The 11,399-nt window shown below is 40.6% G+C and overlaps 1 protein-coding gene across 3 annotated transcripts in view; it reads right to left on the reverse strand.

Moving 5' to 3' along the window:
• SLC20A2 (solute carrier family 20 member 2) overlaps positions 1 to 11,399 on the reverse strand; it is a 58,930-nt gene that overhangs the window by 35,169 nt on the left and 12,362 nt on the right. Inside the window, exon 1 of one of the 3 annotated variants that reach the window (XM_067297334.1) lies at positions 4,278 to 4,332. The exons of the other annotated variants lie outside the window; for them this stretch is intronic. The gene's annotated coding sequence lies outside the window, so the exon portion shown is untranslated. Of the gene's footprint in view, positions 1 to 4,277; positions 4,333 to 11,399 lie in introns of those variants that run through there. 3 annotated transcript variants of the gene reach the window in all.

Consider the following 11,399-nt stretch of genomic DNA (forward strand, 5'->3'; position numbering starts at 1 on the left):
TCACATGCTCTCCCCACAATCTGGCACAATACCCCCACAAGCAAAATTTCAAGCCCGTGCTTAATTTCTTTCCATGACCCCAAGGCAACGCAGGTCTGCGGTAGCAAGGAGAACACCTGGAGGATGGTTCCATGTAAAGGATCTCCAAAAACTCAGAAATAATAGCAAAGTAAGAAAAAGAGACTTGCTTGGCTCCGAAGGAAGGCAAAACTTGTGGAGTGTAACTGGGAGGCACTAAGTCATGCCAGCGCTTGTACCATACCCTTGGGAGCCTTTCTCAGTAATTCTTGCTCAGCGCTTGGTGTGAGTCTTGTTATGTATGATGCTTACATGTAACCACGGATGGAAAACATGATTACTCAAGATAAGGTGGTTAGGAAGTGATTATTTGAGCATTTCGGGCTGTAAGACTTAGGCCTCATGTCTTCAAGCCACTGGAAAGTATTTTATAGTCAAATAAGACATTGCATGTATTGACTCACTGCTATGTGAGTCTGACTCTGCAGATAATATGAGCGTGAGAGAGGCTTAGACAGCATGGGAAAAAGACTCTGTTTTCTGTATTTGTTTTAAAATTTCTCTGATATATTTCAGTTTTTTGGTAGTAGATAAAGTGCTGGACTAGGACCATTCATTAATCCTGGAGATTCATGATTAAATCCTTAAACCTTAAAAGATTTACACAGTGACTTGACCAAGTTAGTGTCTGTGCCTCAGTTTCTTCTTCAGAAAAAGGGCAAATTTCTCCATGTACATTTGTCATACCTGTATGAATTTAATGTCATGAATATATCAATCTGACCATCAACTTGACTGAAATCCACCAATGGGTTTAATAGGCATTAGATACCACACACACATGCACAAGCATTATATGAGACTCAGTTCCTTCAGACCACAACATAAAAGCAAATCCTCATTCCCAGCACAGGGATCTGTCTTTTCTCCCCCTATTGACCAATCGAGCAACCTACTCCAGGGATGCAACTTCTTGCGTCAGGAGATGCACAGGGCCTTGGACATTCCCTGCCACAACTGAGCTCATGGGACAATGCTGATCAGATCTGCTCCGCAAGCCACCATCAGTTCCTACAGCTTCCAAAATAAACTCCAAAGTAACAAGGTTGCCTTTATTAGCTTCCCTGGGGACAAGAGCTCCCGATGGTCCCAAAGAAATTAAAACTTAAAGTGTGCATGCGTGGTGGGGCACAGGGAGCTCCTGAAACTCCTCATGAAGGCCAAAGGGCCTCCCAAAATTTCTTGATGGGCTCTGAGAGTTACATAACCTGCCTCCCAGAAATGAGATAGGAGGCCTTGGGATAAAAGGATGTCTTAAGTAAGAAGTTACCGTTCCTGTCATTTTATGTGAGGTGACAGTTGAAAATAAATAGATCTACCTCCAAAACTTGGGAGACTCGACTTGACATCCTTTGCATTTTTAAATGTGACGGAACACAACAACAAAGCCCTGTCTTTAAGCAGACCAACATCAAAATGAAAAGAGGAAAGGGAATAAACACACATTTAAAAATGCACATACAGGCAGCACTTGAATCACTAAGTGTTACTACTTTCACCTTCATTAACTGTAAAAGATGCTAAATGTTTAAAAAAAAAGAAACAAAACAGAAAATAAAAAGGTTCCATCTGTTCTGCTGTGAAAGTTCTCAGAAATGCAAAATATTTCTGCAAAGTAGGCCAGTGACTAAATACAGACTAAATCTTGCAGCACGCTTCTTTCTAGAGACCAAAATATAGCTGGCATGCTCAGGCATGCTGAGTTATGCCCCTCATCACCTAATCTAACCCAAGAGCCTGTGGTATTTTGTGTTGTTATTGGGACAACAAAGAAACTGGAAAAAACACCATGCAGTAGGGAAGGCTGGATCTGGGGCTCTCTGCATGACAGCTGAAACCTGTTGCCCTGTTTCCTCTCCTGTGCTACATTTCATTTCATCAATACGCCTCTCTGAATGCCAAATGCAATTAAACTTGACCTTCTAGACTCTAGGAAATCCTCTGATTTATCTGTGGGACCACGATCGTCCCTCTGCCAAAGCCTCCTCAGCTGGTTGCATTATGCTGCTGCAGCAGAGCCTCCATGGCAACCCCCCCCCCTGATTTTTGGAAACACTAAGCATGGCTCCATGCCCCACTGGCAGATGAGCTAGACACCCCCCTCTGTGTTTATTTTGTTTCTAGCTAAGCATTTTATTAGAAATCCATAAACATGAAGTGCTATTTCCTTCCTAAAGGAGAGATTAAAACAAAACCGAGGTAAAGGAGCACCTTGATTCATTCAGAATGACAAGGGAATCTGCAGGAAAAAGTCAGGAAGTGGTAACCACGAGATCATTTTAGGACATATTTATATATGGACATTTACTAAGATAGCTATTCTGGAAACTATTCTCAGTACATTTCTAAATGTAGACAAGATTTTAGTGAAAAACCAGCAAGAAATTTGAAAAACAGTTGCTTATTGTTATTTTTGAGGGTGAGCAAATTGCTGTTAAAAGAACACAAAAACATCTAACAACTGGGACAAAGGGTTAAGGAAAATTTTGCTCAGGACTAAGTCCAAAGTCTAAGGAAGCAATCAGAGTACATTACCGACCCGTAATCCGACATAAAGGAAACAAACAGAGACCCAATAAATGTCGTTTAATTGTCTCTTGCTGAAAATTAGGGAAGAATCTACTGCATTAACGTGAAACATTAAAAATTCATATAAATCATATCCTATGCCACTCTTGTGCTCTCAGAGGCTGACTGACACGAAAGTTTAAAACTTTAACCTTCAATTGACAGTACAGAGATTCAGTGAGGTCCCATTTTAAATGTTTTTTTTTTTGTTGTCTAAGTATGAGCAAAAATCAAAAGAGGGCAGCTAATGTAGTATTTCTAAAAACAACTATTACAAATAGTGCACTTCACATTATGACAAGACATACGTGGGAGGAGGACTTAATTTCCCTTGCAGTGTTCAAAACAGCAGGCGTTTCATTATAGGCAGTCGCATTTAATCTGTACTGACAGGCAAGTTCACTTCTAGTTACCAGTGCCTGAAAAGTCTGTCTGAAACACTCACCATCCTGCAACTTCTTGTAGGTTATTCCATACCTCTGAAATTTCTGTGCACCGTTCTTTACGTAAAACCAATTTGTCAGGCTTCCCACCTATGTAGATAGATGCAGCAATCTTACAAACTCATGGCAGAAACTGCATTTCATTCCAGTGGTATTAAATACAGTGCTGCCCGGAAATCAAATCTGATTTATAACCAAAGCTACTAACATAGCTCACATGAACAGTTCTTATCTTTTCTTGTTCCTGCTCAGGCCATAACGCTCACAAATTATCTACTTACGCTACTAATATAATATTCATGATAGGAAAGGTGGGGTAATTCAAGTGGTTCAAGACTAAGAACATCCCTATATGGCTCTAAATTACATGCAGAGTACTTGTCACAAGGCCAAGCATGATGCAAGTTTAATGCTCCAGGACACAAAAAGCGCCTTTGACTTATTTCAAAAAATCAACTACAGCATACACAGAAACAGTTTATGCATCAATCAGTTCCTATTTTGATACAACATGCTTTATGCTACTACTTGATACGGAAACAACCCTGAAGTTCACGGCTTTCCAAGGACTCTGATCAGGTTTAACACAGCAGAGAAGGACTGTCACCTTCAGCTCCCAAAACTTCCAGAGGATGCTTTCTTTTCTTAGTCCCTACCAACCTCTGCTCCCACCCCTGAAAGGGCAAAAATACCTATGAAACATGTAGCATGAGATTTTGTTGCTGAAAAGGCTCACTAAAAATACAGACAGCAGTCATGTTAGACAGCAATTTTACAAACCAGGAAAGTTAAGATAGGGGAAACATCAACAAGTCCTTGTTGCTCATTTGCTGTTAAATATCTTTTCCTCTAACTAAAGTATAATCTTCAGTGATTGAACAAAGTGTTTCTAGTAAGTAAATGGTGTTTATGTTTTGACACTGTAGATTTTTAAGATCCACTCAGGGAAAACAAGCGAGCACTGATGGATAGCAAAAACATTTTTCCAAAAGCAAACCATGCACAGAAATCTTGAAAACTCACCCAGTATTTAAAAGTTGTTTCAAGAGAAAAAGGAGCTAAGCTCTTCCAGCAACTTGCCTTGCTGATTGTGAACACAGGCTGCAGTCTAAAATAGATATCCTATCATTCAGCACAGTCACATCTGAACACACAAACTTCCACAGGGTAAAGAGGTCTATAACTTACACAAGCAGTCCTGGGATAAAATTCCCTCCTGCACGGGACAGCACGCGAGACACCACTGAGAAGCATCAATGCGAGTCCAGTCTTATTCAGTAGGTGAAAATCTGCCTCCTCTTAAGCCAGGAATTCTGCCGGGGGTGGGCACTGATAAAACACAACACTGCGTCACGGGGGCACTACCGACACAAGCCAATCCAACGAAGCTCATATTAAAAGCAGCAAACGGTCTCTTTTTTTCCCAAGCATAGGCATAGACAGGGAAGGCAATTTCATTTTTTGCTACAAACAACCACCGCTGGTGGTGCAGGTAATCTTTGCAAAGTCACAAGCTGTCTGTTTGCAAGCATGCTAAATGCACACTTAATTCACACGATTAAAGTGTACATAACGGTAGAGTATGTACATCCAGTTCAGGAAAGATGTTGCACGCTCGTTACTTTATCCATGTCAGTAGAGGTCTCACAGGCTACACAGACTGCATAAAGTGAAAGATGCGGCTGAGTTTTGACTGGATCAATGCCTAAGCAAGCAACTTCGCTTACAAAAGTTCACCCTAAATTACCCAATCAAAATTCCTTAAACCGCTTTCCTTTAAGTGGGAAACATTTTTGAATGTATGTCAAGGCAAAAAAAAAAAAGACATTTGCCTAAAAGCACCTGGCTCAGCTGTATAAAAAGTATTTGCTTTAATCCTATATAATACAATTAAACCATTTTATTCAGCAAAAAGGCATTTAAAACAAAATTGTACCGTTATGGTTTAAAAATAGGATACAGACAAATTTATTTGAACTGGTTTCCGGTTTATAAATAAAAGATGTTTTTAATTTAACATTTTCACTAAAACCTTATGGTTTTAGTCCATTCTTAGTCACTCAAATCTGTGGCATCGTGTTCAAACATAGCAAACAAACCAGTAAATTTGCTGTGTCCTCAACATTTGAGAAAAATCAAATCATTGATTTAAACATGGAAACACAGACTTAGAAACATAATTCTTACCTCATCTAATTTTTAAAATTTGAATAAAGTATATTTCCTAACAATGAGATAAAAGATTTCTAAACTGGTTAAATTCAGCTGCAGATGACATTCATGGATAATTTGGTAAATCTGAAAAGTGGTTTATGTTTCTGAAGAAAACTCACATGGGTTAGATTACATCATCATCTACAAAGAATCAGAGCAAAACTCCAGTTAAAAATCTGCATTGCAGAAAGCACATTAAAAATCCCAATTAAAATTAAGATGATAAATGGCAGATCATGGTACTTTAAAAGCAATGGTTAACACCCAACTGCTATTAAGCACACGTGATAGCTGGGTAACTTTGCGAAAAGCTAAATCTTTTAAGTCTGGTTGTAGAGTGAAGGCTTTAGTTCTGTCATAGCCGGCAAACAGGTTTACAAGTTTTAGAAAAGTGAGAGAGGGTTGGTGTTTTAATACTGTTTTTCTCTTATTTACAAAGCAACATGTTTTAATAATAAGGTTATGAACCTTTTCCTGCAGACTGAGACACATCTTAATGCTATTCTTTACAAGCGGTATCAATGAATTCAAATGCAACTGATCATAACTGTAAGCATTAGGTCAGCTTGTATTTATAGGCCTGGATGCCAAGGTTTTAAGGAAGTGAATAAACAAACACCGAAACTTTCTTGGAACACTGCTTTAACTTTATAAAGTAAAAAATCGAATACAAAATATTATTTTATTTTCCATTTATAGCTGACAAGTTGTTGATGTCAGGCATGGTAATGCTCCAGCATGACTGAGTCCGAATGAACCCCAAACCCACCCTCGTTCTCTTGAACCTCCACTACAATTGCAGATGCAAACAAAAAGACTTTTAAAGCGTAACTCTTTGCTCTATTATTTAGGACATATCTACACTGATTTCAAAAGCTAGAACTTTCCAGCCCCATCTGTGGGAATCATCTCAGGCCTGAGAGAGCAACAAAGTTGAACTATTTAGGTGCCACTTCCCACGAGCTAGCCTGACCACGGCAGTGGTTTCTTGTTGATCTAAACTTCAGAGCTTTGTCTACATATCAAGCAAAGGATATAATAAACGGCACAGAAAAAAGAAATATCTTTAAAGATTTGGTTCTGCTAAGTCAGCATTGTGGGCCTTAATCTCAGGAAAATTCAATCCAAGATAGGTTGACCATTAAAAAAGTTACAATTTGGGATACCACTAAAGAAACAGGCAAAGGAAAATTTATACGACCACAAAATAAACTATGAGGATTGGCTTTTGGCAATGGAAGTAGCAGTATAGTTCCCATCAAAACAAATATTTGTAGCAATGATAAATATTATGTATTACAATCTCTATCAGATATAATTTTTTTTCAGTTGGAATTTAGTCTGGCAAGTCCACAGCTGAGAGATCTATCTGAGACTCAGCAAACCCCTGGTAGGTAGATTTATATTCTGGTTTAAATAATGTAATAGGACAAGCTGATTTAAATAATCAATATTTAAAAACTTGTTTTGCATTTCTGCATCAGTTATCTGCTGAAAGATAAACAGGCTCTCATTTATCAGTAACCTCTAAAACAATGCTAATTTGCACCTTAATGCCACTTTTAGATCAGAACTTTGTAACCTTTTTTTTGCCATTCAGATGGAAAGGCTACATTTTATTCATACTTAAGCAGTTATATGTATTCTAAGATACATACTAAACACTCTACAATCCAAGAAAAGAAAAATCAATGACCATGAAGGAGATCTGAACATGGGTGGAAGATGACTGCACACCTACCACATATCTCAAAAAATTCCAGTTTTTGCAATAACCTTCCTTCTGTCTTTGATTGATGGCCCTCATGACCATCTCTACGGTGGGGGGACTTGAAGCAGGACACCACACTCTCATTAGTACCTGGAAATCAGCCTTGAAGTCCTCTAGACTAATGGAGATTCAGCACAGCTCTACTGAACACAGCATCATTTCTGGGCGCTTCAGTAATTCTATTGTGTCTGATGAATATGAACGAAACTCTGAATATCTGTTCTGCAGATACCAGAAACAGAGACATTTCTGAGTGAAGCTACAAATAGAGTTTGAGCCTGGAAAGAGCCTGCTCTGATCAACGAAAGACCATCTGCTTTTGCCTATCAGTAGCAAGCTCCAACGCATTCTGTTACCTACGAGGGTAATCTCTGAATAGAAAGAGATGTATCCATGTCTTTCACTGCGGTGAAAACGATCCCTGGGACTGTCTGGAAAGTCTAATATTGTAGACTTAAAAAGAAAAAAGCCACTGGACATTCAGGGATGGATTGACTCCTCTGCTCTGGGGAGACAGAAGTTTTTGATAGGCTTTCTTGACAGCTCTGAACTCTGTCATGTCAGTATGTGCAACTCTTTTTCCAGCAAAGCCTCTGGGCTTTTGAAGAGGACATCTCATTGCAACCCATCCCATCCCAACTAAGATACATCCCTTACCATGGTCTGAATGAAGCAGGGTAGGTGAATTGCTGGGCTTGCATAAACATGCCATATCATGTAGGATGACTCTGCATGAACTCATGCTCATCTCTTGAGTGAGCAAGGCCTGGGAAAAAAACAATTTTGGCCAATGCTGAATCAACCACTGTCCCAGTTAAATCCAGGAACTGGATTTGTATCACCTGCAACTTTGGCTGATTCACCACTGAGCCTAAGCGAACTTACTACATCCATCCCAAACAAAAGGAAATGGATGAATTGCTGCTCTGACACTCGCTTAATCAACCATTTCCCCATTTCTGAAGAAAGCAATCAACACGGTCAAAATATTTCTAAAGACCCTGGCTCCTGCTGACAACTCAAATGGCATTCTTCTGAATTGGTAATGGTTCTATGCTGACTATATACAGAACACAAAAAACTGCCTCTGAAACACGCTAATGGCATTTGGAAAATAAGTGTTTTGCAAATTCAGAGGCTTATGCAAAGATCCCTTTGGTCAAAAGCCAAAACAATTTTGCCAAAAGTCAACAATATGAATTCTCAGATAATGGAAATCAGACACCTCAAGCCTCAAATTGCTTGCCATTTTCATTTCATTTGGGGTTTCAGAAAATAACTGCTGTAAAGTCTTTTTCCCTTGAGATAGAAGGGAGCCAGTTCTTTGGCTCCCCAGAGTCCAAAGACTGTCTCTCTTAAAAGGGAGCTGGACTGAGAGTAGTTATCCACCAGCAGCATGTCAAACCATACTGGCTGACTTTCACCAACAGTCTCCAAAATCAGTATGTCTAACGTGACAGAAGATTAAGCACTGCTGAAATGCACTAGATCAATGCCAAAAGGAGGCAAAGATCAGTGAAACAACAAAGCGAGGAGGAATAATGACTCTCAGAGGTGCTGGCTAGGGTTACGGGAGTAAGCAGATCAGGTCAATATATTGTGGCAATGGAAATTGTGCCTTTATCTGTGTGCACTGCAGTAATACAGTTGTAAAGGTGGAAATAGCAACGGAGCCATTGAAAGCTGAGTCCTTGACTTCATTTCATAGGAATAGGAGCCAAATGTTACACTCTCAGAATCTTAAATAGGTGATCATATAGGCATATAATTTCTGAAGACAAGTCCAAGCCACAAATGGGACTTCGGTCAGAAGAGTGAGACAGCTTTTTCCTCAAGTTGTCCAGCAGATGTTGACCATACAAAGAATGGCACCTGCCAACTAAAAGGCCTTTTCCCCTCAAAGCTCAAAAGCTGTTGATCTCTGTTCTTCTGAGTCCATGTAGCGGTCCATATTTACTTCTTGTAGTTGTCGCTACTAAAGACAGGGAGGTTGACGATAAAGCTAAAAACCTCATGTTCCACCTCCAATGCAGAGCTAACACACCGGCTGCTCCACCATAGGCTGACAGTCCTGCCACAGCAAACAGGTGCCTGATAGACTTGTCACACTGGCTAGGAATTAAATTGTTGCTGCTGGAACATGCCAGGGACTGTCCAATGGGCTGGCACTTGGCTCAGCAAACACCTCCAAAGAGGACTTATTAAAGGCACGCAGCCCTGTGAAGCAGGTCAAGAAAAGCTAGGCTTTACCCTCCACAAAGCAAAATGTCACTTCAACACTTCTCCTGTGCTAGAATCAGTGCTGAAAACCTTAGGAAAAGCAGACCTACAGACCAACTCAATATAGCACATTGGTCATAGATCTTGTTATCAAGAACTATTTCCCTCAGGTGAGCTAGCACAGAGATGGCTACATGTTTTACCTGGGCTAGACTGGGAGCAAACCCTGGTAACGTTATCATTTGAGCTTCAGAGGTCCAGTGCTCATATTCGGGGGGAAACACATGCAGTATTTGTGACAGTACTGGCAGGATACTGGGACACACACCGCCTCCTGTGAGCTGATCAGTGAACTCATCCGTGGCAAGAGCTAGAGCAGCTACAATTTCTCTGCTTGCTGACACAGAGGCTATAAAGAGAAGAGAAACCCTTGGAAGAGAAGTTTATTGAGGTAGTGAAAGATGGTATTTCTTTGAGCATGCAACACCAGCAAACAGCTCCAGTGGCCAGTATGCCTCATCCTCTTGAAAAGGTGTTTATAGCTAGGCTGGACTGGTGATAGTGATGCATGACAGCACCCCGATGTTTGCCCAGAGGAAGATGGACCGTGTGGATGCTGATGCAGAGTTCAGTAATAGCAAAGGGGATTCCACGAGGAAGCCTCCCTCTTCCCCTGCCCTTCTGACGAAGGGCCAAAACCAGAGCTAGCACCACGAAGACTGCTGAAGGGGAGGGCATGGCCATGCCCATTAAGACTCAGTAGATACCAGCAAGTTTTGCCAAATATGGGCAGGGCCCCAAGCACTGCCTAGACTCCAGCTTTGGCAACCTGATGGCTCTTGAGTTGATCTCTGACCCTGGGACTGATGATGTGGGTCCAACCCAGTAGCCCTGAAAAGGAACTAAGGAATGCTAGGATCCTGCTATGCTCACCACAGCTTGAAGGGGCCTGGAAATGACACCAGAAGCTAGGAGATGATGTGGAGATGCAGGATGTTTTCACTGGCATCCGAAATGCTGCGGCCCACAGGAAATGCTGTGGTTGGCTCAGGCGTGCAGGCTGGAGGCAGGCTATCCAGTGCTGACACACGTGCCAGCATGCCCACACTTCAGTGGGTGCAGGCACCTGGAGTCGAGGGTGGCTGCATTCTTTTCTCTAGGTGGATGTCCTGTAATTGGATTGCTCTAGACCTATGTATTTCCCTTGCAGAAAACGACCTGCATGACAAGGGAACACATGCCTCGGCACAGCACTGCAAGTATTCAAGGTGTAAATCTGACAGCAATGCATGCCCTTGAACAAAGTGCTAAAATGGAAACCAGCTTTCAGCGTGGACACTGACTTCTCAGCTCTATACAAGCACTGAGGGAACAACCACATTACTCATACAAAAGCATGGTGCAAACTCCCAGAGAACTGAAGTTCCAGAAAATTAGGAAAAAAAAAAACAGAGAAAAAGCAAAAAAACAGTCTGAGGCAGCCAAATCTGACAACAACACCAAATGAAGAGAGTTCTCTGGAGTAGGGGCAAGTGTGAAGCATGTGTCTTCATCAACTTGGAAGGGGCCACAGCTCACCTCTGTGGTACTGATGAGGAAAAAAGTCTCTGGCTCAGTTATCTACAGAACAAATGAACAAGTGAATCATCACACAAAAAAAATATTGAATACCCAGTAAAAAGTACATAAAATCATTTTCATTTAAAGCATTAAACAAAGAAACTACAGTTAATAAACTGACCTGGTCACTGAGACCTTCAGAAGTCATTTCTTCTCACATCTCTCTATACATAAATTAGGAGGGGAAAATAAATTCTCACATTTTTTCAACAGCCAATCAGTTTCTTAGTTTTGAAGTAACTATGTATTGAACTGAATTAGATGAATAAATTGATATGAGGAAAACGGTTGCTTTGAAATGGTAGAATAAATTACTCCTGTCAAAGTGGGCTTAATATTTCAGTCAACACTGTCTCCAAATGTTTCACAAGTTCTCTACTGCAATTTGATTTTTGCTTTCTTTAAAACTTCAGCAGACACGAACTCCTTCGCCTTAATTCATTTAATGCAAATACCTAAATGCATTACAAAAAATTTGGGCCATA

Source organism: Apteryx mantelli, chromosome 5, assembly GCF_036417845.1.
Source record: "Apteryx mantelli isolate bAptMan1 chromosome 5, bAptMan1.hap1, whole genome shotgun sequence".
In the NCBI taxonomy this organism is placed as follows: Eukaryota; Metazoa; Chordata; class Aves; order Apterygiformes; family Apterygidae; genus Apteryx; species Apteryx mantelli.